This window comes from Homalodisca vitripennis, chromosome 1, assembly GCF_021130785.1.
Source record: "Homalodisca vitripennis isolate AUS2020 chromosome 1, UT_GWSS_2.1, whole genome shotgun sequence".
NCBI lineage: Eukaryota > Metazoa > Arthropoda > Insecta > Hemiptera > Cicadellidae > Homalodisca > Homalodisca vitripennis.
The window spans coordinates 161,230,929-161,255,389 of NC_060207.1; the positions used below are offsets into that span (position 1 = coordinate 161,230,929).

Genomic DNA, 24,461 nt, shown 5'->3' on the forward strand with positions numbered 1-24,461 from the left:
GTTAATAACGTACCTGTCTAACGTTCATCCAGATTACCTAAAACTGAATGTGTTGGGTATTTTGTACACATTTCTCAGAAACTAATAAATATTGAGCCTTTAAATGTTTACCACATGTTTATCTAAGGTTTTCATAAAGTTTAACTTACGATTGTTTTGTTATTTCACCTAGAACATTTTTGAAATAAGAAAAACAATCAAACTGTTTGTATTTTGTAACGATTTGAAATAAAATAACTATTTATAAGCATAGAAGATGTAAAATCATATAAACATACCTACAAAACAACGCACACAAATTGTATTTAAGGATTTTTCATGGCTTATAAGGTAAGTGTGCAAACAACTTTCATAGCTTTTTAACATTGGTTTAAATTGGCCTACCCTGTCAACTTAACAGTCAAAATAAGTCAAGAACCCATCTCGCCATATCTTCGTATTACAACCTTAGATCCAATTTATTAAACAAACTTATGGATTAATCTTGCATTACTTTTCACCATTTAGTATTTGAAGCCAGTAGCATTTTAATTAGTGTTATAATCGTGTTTGAGCTAGTAATTTTTAGCAAAGTTGAAATCTTCAAGAAACGATACATATGTTATCCAAAATATTTTTAACTTTACTTTACAGTTTTTAGTTTGGAAAGATGAAATGGATTAGTGGTTGAAATATGTGAGGGTATCCTCAAATAATTATGCCAATTTAATTTTAATTTCTCAAATAACTACATTGATATGTATGACGTAGATTAAACCAAAGTGCGATTAATAACACTTTTCATCCCCATTAGTCTTGAATGGAAATTTAATGAATTTGTTAACCTACGTGGAAATTTAACAAATTAATTTAAAATTTAAACATAAACCCTAATCAGTTTAATATAATGTCATTTTTAGTTTCTATGCATTTTTAACTACATATTGCCATTTTTCCTTTGGTTTATCAATACTCTTGCAACAAAGTATTTATAAGGCTATGAAGTGTCGCAGAGCTGTGCATAATCGTAGCTTATTAACATTCCCTCTTCTACTGCAGTCTGCTCTACTCTGTAATAACCGTGTGGAAACGTGATAACACACCAGTTTATTAATACGACAACAAGGCATAATGTTTTTAATAATAGAGGAACTTTGTAATTAAATACATTATGGTTTAGAACGTATCGTTTTTTATCAATTAAAGATGTATAGTGTCAAAGATAAGTATTAAAAATTTAGATAAATCATGAAGCTCGCAGTTCCTTTACCATAGCCAATGTCCGGTCAAGCGATAATAATTGATGTTCTTTATTATTATATCGGATATGACATGTCATCAGTCATTTATCCGTTCAGCAAATAACGATATAAAATATCGAAAGTTTAAATTTAAATCGATGTCAACATTAATTCGTATTTTAAAGTGACTTACTTACAAACGACACAGGATAAGCAAATTAAAATTTCAAATAAAATTGTTAGGAAATCGGTTGTGACAATGTTCTTAGTCTATTCATAAATTACAAACTAATACCTACAACAGAAAAGAAGAAGCAGACAGGAATTTTCTAGGTGGTTTTAAAATTTTACAATTTACTTTACTAAGTGAAAAGTCTAGTTTAAAAGTGTATTTTGTTCATATCACGTGTAATTTGCTTATCGTCTTTAAAGTTGCATCAGACACCTACCACAAAAAATATAACTGGACGGATTACATACATAAGACAATTTTAATTTTGTGTGTAAAGCGTGACGTTCATTAGGGCAAATGTTAACTGATATAAAATATATATTTTTTTTTATATAAACTGTACTACGATCAAATACGTTGAATTTTTGGTTACAGTCAATAGGAAACCTCAAGTTCTGAATTTAGCGAGTTAAACATCCTCTGTGTATTGGAGCGGTAACTTCTTCGTAATACTACAGTAATATGTTAATAATATGTACTTACAGCACCTTTTAAAACAGTTTTGTACTTGAGAGAATGAAGTGTACACAATCAAAAGTTGTAGTACAGTTTGATGTTGGTCTAATTAGTTTTTTATTTATTGTTATTCTACTTGCAGTTATTGATTTTTCAACAAAAATATGTTTAATTTTCCAAATTAAAGAACTTAATAATTAAAACAGGATTTTATAGATTAATCACATCTTCAAAGTTATCATCTTAATATGAGGAACACTATGGAGTACAGTGGTGTATAGTGTGACACTGGTATTTATGGAAAAAGAATAAAGAAATGCTAAAAAGTTTTCAGACAATTACTTTACCTTATCGAGGTTAGAAATATCCAAACATTCACAAAGGATTTTTATTCATTCAATTCTGTACCGACGTCGAAGAAATAATTAGCAGCAACAGATCAAAGAGGTTCTAACTCCTCTGAGGTTTTAAATCCCTTGCTTCCAGGCTTTTCAAACGAAATGACATTATTTACCTACTTGTCGTTAATTTATTTATTCACAAGATTTAACTCTCGGCTGAAGTCGTAATAGTCTTCTACTTTTACTTTAAGTCTGCGTTTTTAAATCAGCATTGTATTTTGTAAAACATAATTTCATCGCGTAGGAACATCGTTACCGTATCATATAAGGCCATGCATGAGTTTTAAACACACACACACATTTATGAATAAACCGTTGCGCGTATGCTGATAACTGTAAAGTAAAAGAAATCCAAATAGTGCTTATATTTTTTGTTTTTAATGACATCCATTATATAGTAGTTTCAACTCTGAATCCTGTTCACGTTTTAATAGTACTAATGTGGGAACTTGCTAACCCATAGTGGTACTAAACTAATTTTATATTAGTTACGCATTTTACTGTTAAAGTTATAGAGGTTATAAGACTTGAGGTGTGCTCAGATAATAGCAGGGGAACGTGAAGGAAGACGAAGACACGTTTACATCAACACCGAGGTACTGCAAGTCGCTACACTGTCCTGAGCCTATACAGCTTAGTGTAAGAGGATTATCCCTCTTGAAACAACGAAGGGGTGTCGGCTACAGGAGAAGAACTGTGACGGATACAAGAAGATTGGCAGACAACTGCAATGCAGATCTTCATTTTGGTTCGTTCCTGTTTATTTTTTTGAATACGAGTAAATAGTTGAAAAAATTGTTACTCTTTAATATTAATTGTGATTTTACTACACATATATTGTGTAAAAGGAAGCTCCAACCTTTCAAGCGGAGCAATTTAAATATATTGTATTCTCATTGCAATATTTTGCAGTAACGTTGCAAGGAGATTCTAGTGTGTCCTCTAACCAGGGCTGGCAATTCGAAGTTTCCATAGTGACAGGGCACTTTTCATCAATCAATATTTGTTACGATCAATCCATCTAGTATTCGATATTGTTAACAACGTCTTAAGTTTATTTATATAACAATAAGTTTATATAAATGTCTTGTAATACATTAATCTGTTTTAAATAAGGTGGAACCGCACAGATGTAACATTTACGAAGAAACATTTCAAGTTTAGCGTATGGAGGAAATAAATAAAACTGTATGCGGGGTATGATGCCGAAAGTTAATACACGTTGATTAAACACAAAATTTTAGAGCCTTAAAGTAAAATTATCCCGAAGATTGTGCAAAATTGTTTACTTTTATTGAATATTTTCTTACAAAACCAAATCCTGCGTTTATTATCATAATAATTAATCTTGAAATGCCATAAATCATGTATAATCAGCACCCACAGATCATGCATTCTTATTCGATGACAAAGTTTAGAAATGTTAGTTAAGCTATTTCGTTTAGCAACGCATTGGTGGACACAAGACTTGCTGGGGAGTTTTGGAGGGAGGAACTGGCTAATCTAAATCCTGAATACACCCCTAATTCATTTGAGTATTTAATGTAATCCAGTTAGCTTAAAGTTTCTTTGTGAGGCATGTACGCGTCCCTTCGCCGTTCCCCAGCCCGGCTACATTAGATTATGTGGCGCGGGAGTCTTGGTCTGCAGGAGAAGTTTTGTTGGTTGAATCATTGTGTACATCAAAGTATCTTAAACATAAATAAATATTTTGTGACCTTGAAAGGCAACGGAAACACATCGTACATTGACTACTAATGTAGAATGAAGCATATTCCGGTGGCTTGTAATTTTACTCAGAAGTGAAGATCTGTAACTGTAATATTTACACGTATCTAGATATCTATTTAAACATAACCAAGAATCTTCATTGACGGTTTGTAATCAAAGGATGGCATGTATTTATCATGCTTCAAACCTTCTACATAACAACGCTTTAAAGCCAAAGCAGTAAAATTAATTATTTATACTTGTTATCACAACTCATCATTTGCTTGCAGCTATCCACACCATTAAACAATTCTTGGGCAACATAATATTTAAGCTATACTTGGTATTTAAGTGAAATGACTTAGCTCTCAAAGGATCATTTCGAAATCGCTTAATCAAGAATCGCGTCGTAGCTATACATTACTAGCAATTAGTTACCCTCATCTTCGCACACAATGTCTTGATAAAACTAACACTCCATGAGCATATTCTTTTTAAATGGCATTCTAAACACTCCTAAAATAAGTCGTAGTGAAACATATTCCTTTCCTGATCCATTTTCGGTTTAAGTTTAAGGGACAGTACTACAGAATCTTGAAGTCGAAGTGATACAGTTTTTATGAGTACCCGTGAAATAACTGGAATTCCTCTCCAAAATTCCGTGATGTTAGATTGTATAAGTCACAGGGTTTTAGTAAAAATTGAACTACCTTAGACAGTGTGGAGTAATAGCGAAGTCCTTAACCTTTTAGTAATAAATGATTGTGCTCTATAAAGTTTAGGAACCTAAGTAGCCAAATTTTTAGTCTCATACTATTCCAGTGTTCATCGTTAACAGCATCTCGCTAATGGCTTTACGCGTGTATAGCTTTACTGCATGCATTGCAGTACTAATCAATCACTGCATACTTAATATTTGCAAAAATTTTGAGTTAAAAGTATATCTGCAGTAAAACATTTAGTTTTATTATTTGAATATATTTTTTCTATGAGCTTACAGAAGAGGTTGAAATAAGAAATGTTCAAATGTCGTTTAGCTTACTCTGTGCTTTCGGGACTGTAAACGGAAATAAAGAAATATTAGCAGCTTAAAGCAAATAAAAATGATAAAAATGGAATTTATTAAACCTATGATAATTTAGTCATAATTCAATGTATATATAATATATATTAATATATTAATATTACAGTTTAACAGACTTTTAAAATTAATAACATGTGATTGCACCAATTCATTTCTTATGGGAAAAACTGTAAAGGCCAGTGGAACAGAGCCGTGATGTCAGAGAGTAAAGTCCTTACTTCATGTACCGAAACAACACCTGATCCGATATCAGCATTGTTTTGTTTGTCTGTTTTCTAAACTCTAACTGAATGCACTATTTATATTTATGGGGATGTGGAATTAAAAACGGGCATCTGTCACCAAACAACCCTTTGTTCCACTACTCCCCCCAACAATGTTTCTTACCAAACAAACCCTTCCCCCCGGTGATTGTGGTTTGCTTTATTGTTGTTAGTTCGATTAATTTTGAAAAACTCACCATTGTTCACTTGGAATTATGTTTTTAGTTCGGTTATTGAACCTGCAGTTTATATGTTATCCCTAAAATTTTGGGAGTGTTTGGAAGTGGAGTGGGAATTTGGTTTGGTGTGATACATTTGCCCATTGGTCAAAATACCCTGTAGTGAAATGTTAGAAGGCTTTGGGGTAAATTGCAAGTGATAGTTTGTATTCTCAATTGTCTATTAATTAAAAAGTAGGGTACAGTTAAATCAATTACTGTAATTTATACCAGCTTTATGTAAGTTATTATATGTTAATATTAATACTAATTATGACTAATAACACTGATTAATTACATACCACACCAAAACGATCGTGACCATCGTTCAAGTTCCTTGCTTCTAATGAAGCAGGTTATTAAACTTTAGGTTTGTAAACCTTAAAATAATTAAAGTTCTAAAATGTAAGTAGAAAATGTCACAAAACTGGACTCACTTTTATGTTGGGAAGTATCACTTAGGCAGAACACAATGTAAGATATATTCAAGTGTATTGAGATGTATCCAGATAAAGTTATTGTGACAAAATCTGCATGTTAATTTACGGGTTAGTTGAAATTAAGAACATGTAGGAAAAATAATTCTCTTAATTTTTGTGTTTTTACAATTATTTTTTATAAGTCGCATATTTAGCCTATTTCGGCTATGTCATGCTTACTTCCTAAATTAGTTTTGGATAATTTATATTAACTGTCTATGTCCTAGAATGAAAAAAGATATTTATGTCTTTACAAAAAATTTGAAAACTTACAAGAGTTTTCAAATTATTTTGTACTTACATCAAATGTTGTTCTAAGTTTCATAGAAAAGAAAACGCATTTCATAATACTTATATTCGCAATTGCCTTTTTGATCTAAATATATAACAAGGAAATTTTATATTAAGTTTTTACGTAATTTACATCACAGCTGTGCTATGAAAAATAAATGTGGATGATCATAATTCCTATAAAAATTACAATACGTATAAATTTATTAAAAACTATTAGTGTTATAAACGATGGCGAGTTCAAAATTTTCAAAAAAATGCCCACAGTATTTTTGTACCTATGTCCAATAATTTGTAATAATTCATTAGAATAATCAACTCAGAAACTTTTTGCTTCTCTGATTTCATGAATCCGCCACTTGGTGTTTATATTCAAACCACTACTGAGTTGTCAAAACAATTCCAAAATAAATACAGTGAATGTTGACTGATACTCATTACTACCGCAGAGACGTGCACTGAGAAATAGTTCCTAGCTCCACCTTGTCATTTTCTTCACTGCAATAAAAACGTTTGAAAAGCCACTACACTGAAATTTTAGAGCTCAATACAATTGATTGTTCCATTGTGATTTATGTCACTTCATGGTGTGATATTATGTTTCATATTCTGACTTCAGAGCTCCGTTTTTACTAGCGTTTAAACTTAATCATTCATTTAATTCGCAGTGGTTTTTTGAGAGAGGGCATATCTTCAAACAACATCACTAATTATCAACAGGAAAGCACATGGAAAGTCAATGAAACGCAAGGATCGCCCCCCCTGTTATATACAGACACAGCGTGCGATGCTTGTCTGTTCAGAAGTTACGCTCATTACATTCAACACTTTATGAAACTATGAGATGCATTTTATTTCTGAACATATTTTAAAAATGGATTGTTCATTTTTTTCTTTATTGGAAAGTTCATTCGTTCTCAACCATAGATGTCAAAAAACACAATTAATTTAATCTGTATTTTGTTTATTGATATTATCTTGAAATCTATTAAAAAAAATTAAAGTACTTTATTCCCAAAAAAGGGAAATGTATTATGTTGTTATTGTTATGTTAAGGAACAAAAACGCAAAATAATCAGTAGGACTGTGTGCATGATCACATTGAAACGCCATAACTTTTACTCTAATCCTCTATTGTTCGAAGCGTTAAAAAATGTGTTCCAGTGTTGGGAGGGAAAATCCTGGAAAGCCTCCCTTCCGCCAAAGCTGCCCCGGGCCGTACCGTCATTACAGACCCGTTCTCTTCTCTCCCTTATATATAATTGGGACCCTGTGGTTTTTGCTGCTATCATTCGAGAGGGATTGGGAGCGATTATTTGAAGTACTTTTGCTCGACTCGCGGACAATAATTACTGAAGCTTAAATCGTGATTGGCGTATTAAAAGAGATTTAAAAATTGCACAAACATTTGCATTACTATTGTTTTAGCTTTTTTAATACAGTTGTTAAAAAACATGCATGAAACAGAATGTACATTCCTTGGTGGAGTTTAATCACAATGTAATTGTTAATAATATCTCCAAAAGTAATTATCGGGTTCATTAAAACCGATTAGTTCTCTTGTTGGTTTTTAGATTTTTCTAGGTTTCAAGACTCACCTGTTTACTAAACTTCAAGTTCATTATATGTTTCTTCTTCTAACTCACCGATAAACAACTAGCACAGATACCAAAGATATATGTTTGGAAGAATATGCATAAGTATAAGATTTGGATGACTGAGATGTGGCCTTGTACTTATCTTAAGGGTACACGACAACTTTTCTCATATATGAATATTAACTTATATATATAACCAATTGCTAACAAGTATATAATTCAGTCTAACATCAGGACTTTCAAGACGCATATTCCATTAAACTCTAGTAGGCACGCCACCACCCATGTTCAATTCATCCTCAAATTGAAACTTTCAGTTAAACGAATTAAATGAACAACCCATCTTCAGTCATCTCCCATGACTATTATTTTAAAATATAAATGAAAATTATTTAAACAATTAACTTAATTATTATAGTTTTTGTTGTTAACTTTTTAAATACTGAAGTATTTAATGAGTCCCATCCTCTTTAAAACCTAGTACATAGTAGAATAATCTTTCTGCATAATCAAAATATTTTGTATCCTATTATAGCTCAAAGAATATTCAAGCATATCCAACTTGGACAACCAAAATTATAATCGTTTACGTTTTTCCTGTGTACTTCTTTCATCCTGAACACCCTCAGGGGTAGTATAAAACTACACTTGTATATAGTTAAAAAGGCCTCTTAACCACTTTTAAATTTGCTTGAAAATAATTGTCATGTTTTATATCAGTTGAAGAAGTATAAAGTACTCTACTACTACTTCATTTTTGTAGTCTCACGTACATGTTTAATATACTATACAATACAATTACCAAGTTTTATAGGGATTAGGCATTCTAATAGTATTTCAAAAAATATCTGTCTGTTTCTCAGAATGTTATCCAATTGTTACTAATATAGTAAAAAAAAGGAAAAAGAGTAGCTCTCCGAACCACTCCACAGTTAAATGGCGCGCGTCCCCTCCCTCTGGCACTCAGTCAACCACCCCTTATAATAATCACATTGTCAAGGGTTTATTGCTCTCATTTAGGGCAGAAAAGCAAAACGATCAGAAAATTGGCAATCTTCAACACTTTTTCTTTTTCTGTGTGTTTTTAATTGGTCTTGACAGTTTTTCCTGCCACTTCATCCCTGTGTCGCCTTTTTGTATTTGTACGTGTTTAGATTCAGTTATGGTTTGTTTTATTTTAATTTACTGGAAAACACGTAACGCAATTAAATCGCAAAAATATGTTTTTAGATAAAGTGTATCTTTGGGGTTTGTTTGTGTAGTTTAATACGTTTACCTTGAGGATTTATATTTAAACTATACTGTTCTTTATTTAAGCAATCGTAGAATTCGGTTAATAATATGTGAGTTATAATGATTATGAGAAGAAATCAAAGATGTTTAAAGGATATTCAGAAAATCTTATAATACATTAGCGTGAGATCCCATCATAACCGAATTAGAAACGTTGTGAAATAAAAGCTGAGAGTGAGTTCTGGAACAATATAACTTTAATATTTACATTGTCAAGAAGGACAAAATTATTTATGAGTTTTGCATAATGATATTGTAGGCCTACATCAAGCTAAATAGAAGTGTTCGCTTATTAATTATGAAAGGAATAAGAATGTAAAATAATACGGCTCACAATTTTGAATAAGGACCGGCGATTCTTAGATTACATCTACAAAATAGATAACATGAAAGTGACATTGTTTTTTCCAGAAACCGCTCTTTCTAAATCATGGTTATGGTAAATAAAAACTATTTAAAATGTTTTTTTTCATCTGTTAAAGGAATTTATTTTGTCTTTCCTATCCAAACTTTTATCGTTTAAGGATACAAACAACATCAACAAATTCGAAGTACGTAAGTTAGGTAAATTACAAATCTTTCCACCATAAACAATTATGTGCAAAGCTCTAAATTATTGGGTTTTTGTTAAAATAATTTATCATAAATTAGAAAAGATGTTTTCTCTTATATTTGTAATTCTCATTTGGTCTCACAGTAATGTATTCTGAACACAATTATTATGTTTGTATAGTTGCTGGTATTTGTATATATATGTGAAAAATTGAGGGAAACATTTTGGATATCTAATATCGATCGAGATAAATAATTCATGATGGGAAAATTACATAGATCAGTGTTTATTAATGATTAGGTTTATAATCTTTAATGGTTGTGAACTTGATGCTATCGGTGTTGTAAGATTGGTCGATATCTAAACACTATTGAGACATCAGAAACATTCGATAGTAGTGTGCAGACACCTGAATCCCCCCTCCCGGGCCTCCTCCGCAATCGCAATACCACCTATCCCAGGTGACATTCGAGCCGACACACAACACATGGGCCTTATCCATTTACCATAATGTCCTTCTACCTTGCGTACCAATTTTGGTATCCAATATATATCCGCCCCGGCGAGCGCAAGTCGAGTCATGAATACCTAGCACCCGCTTCCTAAATTAATTAAACGGAGGAAAACAATCCTAAATCAGCCTGTGACATGGCGCTAGGAAGATAAATTGAACAGCTGATGGTATTAAAAACTGTATTGGGTCTCGTTATAGGACAGGGTGTTTTTCATAAATATAGTATTTCCATTACTCACATGTCAGTTACAAGTGCGTCTCCATAAGCGAGTATCAGCGTAAAGGGACAGTTTTCTGGGGTGTGTTTAATTGTAGTTAACAATACGTAATGCTCAAATTAACTCATGTTTATCCCCAAATGTATATACATGTATTTAGTAATATTAACCTCTACTGCATTCTTACAAATATAAAACAAATTCTAAAAACAAATTTCCAATTTTTTACTTTACCTAATGCAACGTATAAGAACCCATGGATAAAACAGGCTCTCAGGTAAGTGCGGTCTTAACTTTATTCTTAAACTTGACAATTAAAAAATGTAATATATTATTATTCAGAGGGGCGAAAGATTAATCAAACAATGCAAACAAGTGTTTTAACTGTTTCACCAGGCATTTAACAGCATTATGGTGCAAGTTTCTTGCATTACCTTATAAATACATCTTCTTCAATGATTCTAGGTGGTTCCGTTATTTTGCAACGCCCCCCCCCCCCCCCCCCATCATGACATGATAAAAAATCACCTCCGGTAATGTCCAGTCAATCAGGTTTTCAGGATGATGTATCATGTTTATTGTTGGTAACAATTGAATTCATATTGACAAATGCAGTGCAAATGTTATTTGAAGAAAGGACACATAACAATAAATCCAATAATGAATTGCGGTAGTTTTGTTGTTTTAAGTATAAAATTTCCTTCTCTGTCTTAATACTTTTTAGTGTTTCTTGATTCTTTATTGGGAAATTGATCCTATTTTGGTTACTAAAGGATATTTATTTAGTATATAAGTTATCTGTATAAAACGTTAATATGTAGTTGTTATGTTACGAATGGACGTCCAAAGCCTAGAATGTTTTCGTTCTACCACATTGCAATATAGAAACCGTATAATTAGGGAAGGAATTATTTAAAGAAACAAGTTCATTTTTGTCCAGCCTATTCATGATCTCGTTGATAATTATAAATATTATTCTGTTTGGACATTCCGTATTATGCAAAATAATTCTTAAATTACATTTTTGTTTTTAATTCGTCCAGGGGCGCCTCACATTTACTATTCCATGAAAGAAACAGCAAGTATTAATATATGGACTTGTATGACGGTATCTAAAGAGAACATTATTTCAATCATAGTTTGTGTTCGACAAAATTCGTGTGATACGGAAATGTCTTTCCGAGATAATGTAATATATGAGGCTTTAGAGATAGAGAAGGATTCTCGATCGACTTTTAGTACAGTGCACTCTCTGTCGTTCACTAAATATACAATGAATAAAAAAACGCAATGAGAGAAATCTAACATTATTCCACTTTACTGTAAATGTTAGTGAGTTTATCTTATTTATGAATACTGCTTTAAAAAATCAAGGTAGGTCAAGTACACGTGGTCGAGTAAAAGCAAAAAAAGCGTCTACAGGGAATAGATAATTTCCATGAGGATGCGTGATTTGTATGGATACAGGTTTTTGTGTAAGATAAGTATTATGGGTCATGTCTCATACTCTCACCCACACGATAGACGATCTATCTACTTTTCGTCTCCGATAACAGCCTTGCAAGGTTCTCAAAGTCACGCCTTGTAGTTCAAGCGGGCTTCCCCAGCCTCCCTCCCATTGTTCCTGGACTCCGCGCGTCACCTGCGTACCATAGATAGATATAAACATAATGGCCCATTTTGTCAATTACAGATCTTGGATTATACTGTTTCATAGATTTGCTTCATACAATCCCATTTAATTTGTTTGTGTAATAATCGTAGAATTGCAGTAAGCTAATACTACTGAACTGTATATTGTAATATTTGAGAACACAGAATATATTTATTAACACACTAAATTGTAATCAATAATCATTTCGTCTCGTCGATCAAATGGTGCGGGTGTCATGATTGGTGTCGATGAATTGGTGCAAAGTTCTTAAATACACAGGCGGTAACTCAGACACTTATGTTACACTGCTGCTGCAATATTTTTAAGGTCGCATTATCTAAAGGAATACAGGTTAATATCATGAGTACTGAAATGTAGTGACCTTGTCGAAAAAAGGTCACACATGTTAGGTTTGTGTGTACAACGGATTTTTTCCTTTAGGTTATTATCCTCAAAAAGGAGCCGTTACCAAATCTCCATGTTTTTTTTAATATAACGCTGCAAATAAGTTCTTGGAATATTTTTATGAGAGGACGAATCTCGTTAACAACATAAATCTTGTTAAAATGTTATAGTGGCAGAGTGTACAGACTGGGATTATAAATTTGACTATGTAACAGCCTCATACTCTCACATTTGGCGTGGAATTTAGCGTCAAAATATTCCGGACAATAAGCGATTCCCAGATGAAGAGAAACCACTGTATTGATGGTGAGAATCCACGACATAGGCTGGTGGTAAGGGTTGATGGGCGAAAATAAATAGGTAGAGCCCTGGGATTGATGTTGTAATATTGCAGGGAAACCGATATATTTCCATGCTATCATAGGCTGATGGCATAGGGTTGATGGTCGCGGAATGGCAGCTCAGCTATGTGACTAAGTATTGTTCTATTGTCTCTTTCAGTAAGGTCCCTATATTAAAACGGTAAAAATTTATATCATATAGTCACAAATAATACTCGCGATGTATTGATCCTGATATTTTATGTTCTGGCATTAAAAAGAGTAATTTTAAACAGTACGTACAGAAATATAGACATATAAGGAATATATAAAAAATACAATTTTTATTCCAGAAGGATGATATCATGTCAGTGTAGTGAGGAATACATGTGTTATTTTTGGGTATGTATGAGAGCGTGTTTTTAAAGGTCTAAATATGGATTTGTGACAGTTTGCCCAGCAAATATGACAGGTAACCGTGACAGTGTTTTAGTGTAAAAGTATGGTGTGTTTTTTTAAATTTTCCATAAACAACCATAAAGGTGCAAGTCTGTTGAAGGGTATATATTTACACGTGTTCAGAGGAGTTTAACCACTAACATGCATGCTGCACCTCCTTCCCCTCATTTCCTGGTCATGTGCTAGTGTGGATGGATCAATTGGAGTTACAATTAAAAAAGTGTGTTGGTCAGATAGGAGGGTGAAGAGCTTTTAAAACATTGTAGTGAATCGAACTTAAATGAGATTTCTTCCGTAGTAATCGATGCTTTTTACAAAAAAAAATACATTTTGTATGCTCAACACTTGTCAGGTGTGTATTAAGATATGTGTTAATGAATGTTTTCATTTTGTAACAAAACTTGCAGCGTAGTCAATTTAGAAAATTGGACTTCGCAAGGTGATGGAAGTTAAACAGTTGTTGCTGCCATATTAGTCTCGGTGGCTGGAGATTTCAGCTTTATACTTTCGGTTAAAAGAGTGGAACCGAATAAGTGGTTCGATAACAATAAAAGACGGTCGGTGTTACAATCATATGAGTGAAACTTTTCACATGGTACTGTTTATTCACATTATTTAGTTCGAGTATTGTCTGATACGAGAGAGTAATTTTACTTTTCCCTTTTCATCAAATCTCTAAAAATGAAAATATAGCCTATCCGATTGACTTAAGAGTTCAACCCTTATTTATTTGCTATCCACGTGCAGTTAGGACCTAAACATGTCTCTTATAGTATAACAGAGCTGGAGATAAATTACACCGATTCCCATTTCCAAGGAGCGGTCTCTCCCCCATCTCTAGACACAGTTTCATCATCGCCGCTGGTTCTAGATAATCTGCAGCGTCTGGCCAGGACCTGCACCTCCAATCTCGGTACGGCAGACATTTATTGCTGTCGCATATCTGCCGTTAAATGTTCTGTGTCCTCTTGTATTTCTCACACGGGAAACATCACATCATATCTTAAATGTGTCTTCTACCGCGTATCCCCGTCATCTCTCCGCAAATAGGCTATTACTTTAAAGCAGCTCTGTTTCAACATTCGCTGACTCACTTCAAAGTATTTCAAATCAGCTGATAAATACAGCTTTAAACCAGGAAAATTTTTTAATCTGTAATTTCCCTTTTAGTAGTACACATGGTAAGATGGTAACTTCACTATAAAATCATTTCTTTTTCTCAATTGCACGAGCAAAAGATTCAGCTACATTCAATAGAGAGCTAATTAGGACAAACGCAGATAAATTTTTATCCAGCTGAACGAGCCTCCTCCTCTTGTGACTGCGAGAAATAATTTGTACGAATACCCCTATCGGGCAGTATTAATGTGCAATGAATAAATTTAATTATAGACCTCACTGAGCTGACCACCATCGAGGCTCGTATAGAATACTTTCGAGTGTATGTTTACTTCTTCTGCTTAACGACAGTGATTTTAATTGTGGCGATCTTGTCATTGAAAAATTTCCATAAATTTCTCTTACTGGTATTTTTTCGCACCATTATTTTGGAAACGTTGTTGTCTTTAAAAAAATGACTTGGATTGATGTTAATTTAATTTTAAATTACACGCCAGATTTAAATTAACTTCACCTGCAATCGTCATATATTTGGAATATATATGTAAATATCTCATTACGTCGTGCTATTTTTTGAATAACAATTGCACTAATTTTACTTAGGATAAATGTTTTAAATACAAGACTAATCTGTTAATCTGTTAGCTGTGGCTAAGATGTATTAAATGTGCCTTAGTATTAAGTTAAATGATATATATCAAGAATTATTGTTTTCGATAACACAGTAATCTACAATTCTATAGACCAGTTGAACTTCTATGCATGAACAAAAACCTCTAAGAATCTTCCAGAGCTTGTTTCCTTTACACCAGTTAGAAGGAATAATCTGACAAAAATAATTGTACACATATTTAAATTATTCAAATATTAGTTAAAATTTAAATATGTACTATGTAAAGGTAGACAACGTAAATAAAAATCACAGTTCTTGGTAAAATCTAAATTAGGTTATCTATAGAACTACTCTGCTTACGTATTTACTTAGCATTAAATGAATTTCTTGAACCAATATTCTTGTATCATCAGCACTTATTTATGTTGACATATAATCTCATTTTTCAGTTTCCTTTTAAGTTTGTTTGTCGTCTTTAGTAGATCTGCAAAGCCTCTTTCTGATTCTTTGACCAGTTTTAAATTTTGTTTTTTCCATCAACCACACGTGGGTGTTTCCAGCTTTTTCTCATAATTCTATATTGTTGTAAACGCTTTCTATGTATATTAATATAAATAATGTTATATATTATTTTGTTATGTTTTGACATCCTAAAAATAAATCATAAATTAAAAAACACGGTAGACGAACGTACTCCCCCACTCACCAAAACTGTTGTTTACATATAGAATGAAACTGAGATTGTCAGCTGACTGAACTTTAGCATTTTAGTTTGTAAAAAATGCAGCCAGTATCTAAAATTTAAAACTAAATAATGACAACATTCAGTTCATGAAAACCGTTGTTACATATACATATACAATAACATATTGTTACGCACGGGTTTGCTTGTGAATGAAATACTCGAATAATATTGAATCCGCTAAATATTTATTAATCTTGCAAAATAAATATAAGAATAATATCTACTTAAAAACTAGGGCTGACTTTAAATAAACTACTTGTTTACAAATTTCACAAACTGTTACTAATTTATTTTTGTCATAATCCACTATATAGCTAAATTGACTATCTTAACATGAGGGAACTATATTTACATTGAAATAGTCCATAGTTATTAACACAAATCCAACTGCGCGGTGATTTATTATCGCTCTAGTACTGTCACTCCACAGTTCACTTCTGGAGCCTTAACTCAACTCGCAGCACTTATAAGGCCCACTGGCGCTTCCAGAACATTCGAGTGAGTGGAGAAGTCCAGGACCTCACTAAACGGAGCGGAGAAGGGTCACAGCGCCCATCCACGCTTAGATAAGAAGGGGTCAAGACGTCGGATCAAAGAAACTCGGAACCAACCCACTGAATGTTTTCCTTACAGCATCGCTATTCATTTACTATCCCTTTGTATCGCGGATTTTTCCGTTGCCTGGAAATTGCTCCCATGACTCTTGTAATATTATCGTGTTAAACTATACTATAAGGCAAGTAAGGCTCACGAAACTGATTGCTATAAACGTGGTTGTACCAGATAAAAAAACTAATAGGTTTGGGATAAAATGATTGTGTTTTTAGCATATGTAGTACATAAATGGATAGGAAAACCTGCAAATTTAACTCTAAATATTCATATAAAGTTCTTTTGTGGACTGACTTTGTGTTTACCTTATTTTTAGATGTAAGTCTATTTCATTGTTCGCCAATCTCTACTGGGTATGCAAAATTGGCAGACTACTTATTATGTATTCATCCAATCGGGTATTATTGAACAAAAAATATTGTGTATTTTAAATGTATTATATTTAATTTTTAAAATGTACATACTCATGAAATGACGTGTTTATCGTTTCAAGTCTGATTTGTTGTTTTGTTTTACAGGTTTAAGGGCGCCCATTAAAGGTAATGTTTTGGTATTTCCTCCCAAAATTACTCGTAAGGAATTACAATGAGTATCCCAAGATTCAAGGCGAATTTGGATTTTGGAGGTATCTCAGGAAAAAGCTTGTTTTTGAACAAAATGTATACAAAGTTTACAGGCATTTAGTGCCGTTAATACATAATATTTTAAAAATTAGCCTCAATCTATCCTCTGTTTAATTCAACTGCCTTACCTTATTCTGAATATGCCGCTGCCTCTATACATTTCTCGTATAAGCAGTAATCTACTTATTTAAATATACATAATATATCTCATCTAACTTACTTTCACTGCTTATAATATTGTTTTTACATCTCAAAGTACCTCGGTTGCTAATAATATTTTCTATATCAGTAGATGTTAAGTGATAGTATATTTTATCACTAATTAGCTCAGCCCCAATAAATTATCGAATACTTATATTGAGACTGTATTATCAACTATTCAATGGAACATTATATCCTTCAGTCGGGATTGTTATTTTATTAATTATAAATGTGTTAAATGTAAATATGGTAAACGCATAACGAATCCCAGGTTATTCACTTTTAACGCGTAACAAATATTTTGATCGATTACATTTTATTAAATTTGACTCAACTGAACCATTGAATAATAACTGTATATATTAAACAAGGAAAATTGAAAACTTGAGTCGAGCACGTCTGGGAGGGTTGTTAATTAATAGTCTTGTTCAGTGATCTCTTTCAATTACGGAATCGACGTCAGCGGAACTACGTCGGAAATGTTTATTTTAAATCTCTTATCGCTTTCCATTATTTGTTACTTTATTGGAACATTTTTGTCTTTAGTATTAAATCACGTGTAGAGGATGTGGCCTTCCTACATCGTTGAGAGTTACTCAGAATATCATTCCATGTATTTTTTTAGTCGTAATACACTAATGTAACGTCTAGGGTAACGTTTAACAGTAAATCAAACAAAAAGGTGGCAAATTAGCCAAGTCAATATGGCGGTGGACATCTGCCCGCCACGCCCCTGGTGGTGGCAAACTGCACCACTTAAACACACGCGTAAACTATGCCCTAATAAATTTGCATATAAAACTCTCGATCTCACACTTGATAATCAGTACTACAGACATTTTAATGATTCGTTTCTTGTTTTTAATTATCATTGAATAGAAGGATACACGCTTGTTAGGGTTATAAAAGAGAGAATATCCAGGTCTAAAATAGAGGGATTATACGATTAAAGTCGTCCTTTCTCACACATAGAAAGGCTAAATAATTAAATAAGTTAATACCTCCCAATTTATTAAAGTTTTTGTTAAGATTTTGAGTTGTTTAACATAACAATTTAATTAATTATTTTTCAACACCAATGTTTTCAATGTTATGGTTAATTCCTTTCATATTAATTTAAAATATGAAAGCTAAAGCTTTCTATGTGTGATTAAGTAGAAATATATTAGATACTTTATCATCAAAATAAAACATTTGTGGTGTACTCCAAAACATATTCCTAAATAATCTTGAACTTAGAGCAATAGCGGTTAGTTATATGTTAACATATTTAAAATATTAATAAATTAAAATATCATACATTTCTCAAGCAAGCTGATTTTAAAGTATCAACGTCACCATGTGAAAAATAATTCTCGCTTTTGCTCATTATTCTTGACCGTAGTTTTTGTAGAGAAAAGAAAAACAGCTAATTACATCTGTTTGTTGGTAGGGTACCATTGATTTTTTCTAAAACGTCGGAACTAGCAACTCAACTCGTAACCTTGTCATTTAAGCAATTCAATTAATAAAGGTTTTGTTAATTTTTACTATACAATATATTATATATGCACATTACTAACTGATGTCAATTTATGCACTAAATATTATTTTGTATAAAAGAAAAAACAATGTTTTAGAGGAGTATCATAAATTCAAACAGTTTTCTTTCACATAGATTTGATACGACTCTGCAATAGAGTGAGAGTGCTCTCATCTAACTGGAAGTGCTAGCTCTACGTGACGGAGATACGGGTTGAAGTCTGAGTCACTGATACCAACTTGTAACCAGATAGGCTGAAACTGTTACGTCTTGTCGCTTCTGTTACTTTTTCATTTGCACTTTACAAGTTTGCCCGGTTAACTTTCCTTCCTCCACAAAGGGAAAGTATTCTTCTGTTTCGAGACCGTTTCAGAATGACAAACTGGTTACACAAGTGTAAAATCGTACTGTAATAAAAATGTATCTTCCTTTTATTAGTTTTTCAATGCTCCTTCTTTAGACGGTATGAAAATATATATTGTACCAAATTGATAATAATGATAATAAATAACAATGTTTCTTGACGATTCTTGACGAGTTCAAAAAGTTAAAGGAGATTTCATATTTTCAAGATTTCACATATTGTGTGAAGTATCTTGACGTGGATTCTTGAAGTGTCAGTCGTGTTCGTAGAGAAGCAATAATTAATCCAAAAGTGAACTTACAGTTAGTTAAATAGACAGCTGTAGTGTTAATGTAGTCATTAAACTTAATGACTGACAAGGCATTGTCTGTGTGAGGTAGTATCAGTGTGCCCAACGATCCGAGTGTCCAAACGACCTAAGTTATGGTTAACTTCTTATTTTATGTAGCTGTAATGAGTTCAAGTCTAAGATATTCTTCGGTTATTTGAAGAAGAGGGAATTTTTTTTTTGGGGGGATTTTTTTTTTAAGTTATATGTTTACAGTTTTTTTATTAACTCCACAATCATAAATATTACAAATTACCGAACTCCTGGCATTCCTCCTTAAATCATCCATCGTCAGCAATTAGTTTTGAACAAAGGGAGGCTTTAGATTATTAAACTACTTCCCTCAACTTTATAATGAAGTCTTGTTTGAGCGTATATCCTTCTACCTTAATCACAAACTAAATGTAATCAAGCCAGGCTGGTTACATTTAAAAAACATCCGTTTATGTCAAGAACAAATTTGCCATTTAAACCACAATGATGTTACCTCTGCACACAGCCGAAAATAACTACAACGTAGGAAAATAAAAGTGAAGAAAACATAATAAATAAAAGGAAAGCTTGGAATATGATTATAGTATGGCTTTGGCAAACAAGCCTAGAAAAATCCACATAGAAATAGTATATTTTTGTATGTAATAAAGTTAAATATGGATGGATTTTTTGTCGAATTTATTTTGTGCAAAATTTTACTATAAGTGATCCTTTTTTAAGGTGTTCAAAATGTTTAAGTGCTAACTTTTTCCAAAAATCTGAATGCTCTATGTTAGGATTGTGAATAATGTACTTCGCTCTATACTAACTGTGGTGACTAATCACCACTTATATCAGAGGATCTGATCCCAAAATTGTAAACAGACTTATCTGGGGTGCTGATAAGGTAGCTGGTATCTAACTATGGGGGTTACCGACCGGTTCCTTCCGACTGATAAGGGGATATGGGGAAGGGACCAGAGAGGGCAGTCGCGAGTGAGGTGGATCAACTAGGGTGTTTTACATTTTCGGAGGCCAAGGATATACGTCACCTTAATTATTTGCATATTAGATATAAGCAGAATTATGGAATAATTGAAATAGTAGGGAGGGGTGGGGTAAGTGCTAGTTGAACATTTTGAGGGGGGTTAATTGGCTTTCATAAATAAAACTATGTATGGATACGGGTTTGAACATGATTGGGGGATCGGCCGTGGTATTTGGTTTGTTTGGGTTCTCTTATTTGTCCGCTTTAATTTAATTTCAAACGATTTAAAAGGTTGGCCTTTTAGTTCATTTAATCTTAATAAACCAATAATTTATCAAAAGCTGGCCAGTATAATATGTTTTAATTATAAGGATTATTGGTCGCTTTACTTCATATGGCTCTGCGCCTTATCGTGCACGGGTAACGTGTCAAACCCTTCACGAATCGTCCTTGGTTCTATAAACGCTCTTTCTACCATTTTACCCATACAACTGATAACTAGTAAAAAAAAAAACAAGCCAATCATGAAATGGCCACCGCACTACTGTACTGAACAGTTTACAGGATATGAATATCCTTATGTACATACTTCAAAGCCTTTCCTTTCTGTTAGTCTACTTAATAAATATACTTCCCCACGTTTCAAACACGGTGGCCAAATATGTATATTTTTTAGTCATTTTGGTATTTTTAAACTAATATTAGTATTTCCTTTTGTTTTAGTTAAATTAATAATTATAGAAGTGTATTTATAAAAAATGCGAAGCCCCGAAAAAGTGTTTAATATAACTAATAAGATAATAATTCACTTTGACCACTCTTGATTTTTATTGGTACACGATTGTTACATGCTTTCGGTTTCGAAGAATCCATCTTCTGGTTGCGTATATTTGTAGCCACCAAGGTCAATGCCCATGAAGATGTCACTGAAATACGAGTATGAAATAAACAATTAGACCAAATCTTGACTTATTGTTTAACTACCTTGGGCCCGGCTAACTTTTGTATTTAATTTATATACGTTGATTGAATATATATCGTTTAAAAGTCTATCACATTAACCCTTACATTTTTTGGTTCAGAAAATCTGTCGTGGTTAATAATGGTACATAGGATTAATTTTTGAACTTTTATAAAATTTCAAAAGTTTTTTTAAAAGTTGATTAAGATGAATGTTTCGCACTGTGTTAAGAGAAATTTCCAGCGTACGTAAGCCATTCACTCCACACGGCAGACTACAAATGTTTTGTATATGTTGTATATGATGTGTTGTATGTTTATGTTCTAAGGCCGGTGTTATTTAATCCCAATGGCAGTTATTGAATTTGATGATGTCTTCAGTGCTTTCTATGTTTTTATTAAGAAAATCTAATTTTGAAGGATCGGCCTGGGTTTTAGGTCCCAATATAATGTGTCCAATATATGGTTTTGACAATCGTTTGCATTTTAGATTATGTATCCTCCACCCTTTGTTAAATATTTTGAATAGCCTTGGCCTTATAGTAACATGTGGAAAAATTTAAAAATCCTTAATAGAAGACATAACATTTCATTGCTTTACCTCACTAAAACAATTCAACAAAATATCTATTTATATAAATATAAATCAATGCTACAAGTATGCAAAAGTAGTTTGGAGTTGCTGAAGACAGCGCGTAGTTAATGGCAAAAATCACTTGACTGAGGGACACCCAGGATATCTGGTTGAGAGAACTCTGGCCATATTATTGGGGCGGGTTGTACATTCACGTTGGGTCGGTACCGGTTGCGTTGTTTTGTGAGCGTTGTTGGTGGGCTGTTCCCAATAAAACTTGCATAAAGATCGGGAGGCCAGACCCAGGATCAGAATTGAACACATGAGCCGCCGTCAGTCACCTTTGAAGGGTTTGATGTACTTAGATGTTCGTGTTAAACTATAACACAGTCAAATTTTACTGCAGGGGACCATAGTCAAGCTTCGTAGTTTGAAGCCGGTTAAATTTTGAATTACATGGCCTTAATAATCCAAAAGTTTGAGAAAGTTAATTAACAAAACAAATTCAAAATCCACTCTACATTACGGTGAAATGTCATCCATCATTGCAAAAAGTTATACTCCATACGATATTTACTATAAAAATTTACCAATATGTATATTTTATGAACATTTTTCTAAAACAAAAAGTACTACTGCCATTACGTAAAATTATCTTTAACTCGTAATTATATTGCATCTGTACATAATCCAAGATTATGCTCTATTTTTATTTCTGCTGATGAGTGGTTACAACCCAGTGTATCCAGAAAACGCTCCAAAACCAATTCAACTTTCTTATGGGATTACCGACCTCTAAACCCATGTTTACAAACAAAATACACGTGGGCGGATATTGTTATTGCGAATATCATACTGTAATTTTGGAGTAGTATAAATTCGGCTTTGAGGTGTGAGTGTTATTTTCATGAGTGTGCTACCTCACATTGAGGTGACGAAAGTGGTAATCTTGTGGCAACAGATAAATAATGTCAATAACAGGTTAGGGTCAGTTCGTAGCCGCAACACCCGTTAGGTTAAAGAAGGAAGATAATGAGAAATCTGCAACACGACAAACTGGTTTCCTAATTCCAGATATGGCCCAGAGTCGGCCGCAAAGAGGTGGCCAAAGGTGAAAGGCGCCGGCTCGACAAGACGCAGGTGGACTGTGCTGTGGAGGATTCTCGGCATGGCACCTGCCGTCTCATTAGCACCTGCCGGTCCGAGATTGGGCACGTGGTGGCTGGTCCGGGAGATATCTTCCTTCTACACGAGAGTTCTAATGTGAGTGCGGTGTGTGTTTCCTCAACTATTTTTTTTTACCAGTTTTACTATCCGTAAATGTATAAAAGTAATATTCCACTTACTATAGTAATCGACTTGTCTATATTGTAACTTGTGATCTGTAGAAATTGTATCTCACTCACGTGATAATTTCAGATCTTAATATCCAATAGGCGGTTACGATATAAACAAAAAGTCTTTAAAGTTTATGTAAATATTTCATTTTTAATTGTTAGTTTTCTGGATCAATACGCAGTTTCTTACTAACAATTCCCAACTTATGTAGTAGATGGAACATACTCTATATTTTATGTTTGAATGCTGTTACGGTATTTACCTTTTCGTATAAACGGGCGACAATACGGGTAGAATACTGACTGAATACCATGTCGCTTAAGGAAGTTTATCTTCGGGAATATTAGTTTTACTTTTCACGTTGTAATGTCTATGTCGTATTTTAATGTTCATTACTCGAGGTCTTATGTACGGTAAATTAATTAAATTAAAACCATTTATTATTAAAACAACTCTAGATCATGGCTATCAAATCCTGCATAAAGAATTCTCACAAAAGTAGTCGCTCTATGGTGGCTGGAGCGGGTAGACCGTCATGAATTTCAACCCTAGGCTGTAAATCACGCTCAAACTAAAACACTCTTTTCGTGTCATTTAATAGTTTACATGGGTCCTTCTAAACTGTTTGTTGCAATAAACACCGGAACTACTGAATCAGCTGTTACTGCAAACAGGATATAAATCCTTTTTACAGTTCATTCATAAGTCTTTTTAACATTTAATTTAGGGAAGACAATACATTCATATGGCTATAATTCAACACGCCACCATATGCATAACATTTATTCGTCATTTAATTTTGCCGATTTGGCTCAAACAGCCTCAGATATCATCGGGACTATTTTTGTTGCGAGTCATAGTCACACTACGTTACTTTGGATTTAGAGAACTGCTATAGTGTTCTCAATCACCACCATGTTCTAGCATAAGCTTTGTAACAACCAAATAGGAACTTTACATGAGCAATAAACCTGTGGAATTATTTTGAAAATTAATGAATAAACAAAAACAAATAATCGGGACAAAAATATTTAATCAAACACTGAATCGTTACTTCAAAGGCAAGGTGTCGCCAGTAATTTAAGTCTCTACAGTATCTAGCTTTGATATTGATGCTGTCAGTGGGGGGGGGG

At 33.0% G+C, this 24,461-nt stretch overlaps 1 protein-coding gene across 3 annotated transcripts in view; it reads left to right on the plus strand.

Annotated features, from left to right (window-relative positions):
• The window catches only part of LOC124375224 (protein tincar), a 450,528-nt gene that overhangs the window by 192,683 nt on the left and 233,384 nt on the right, over positions 1-24,461 (plus strand). For all 3 annotated transcript variants that reach the window (XM_046833357.1, XM_046833358.1, XM_046833359.1), the window contains exon 5: positions 16,976-16,996. The gene's annotated coding sequence lies outside the window, so the exon portion shown is untranslated. The remainder of the gene's footprint in view (positions 1-16,975; positions 16,997-24,461) is intronic.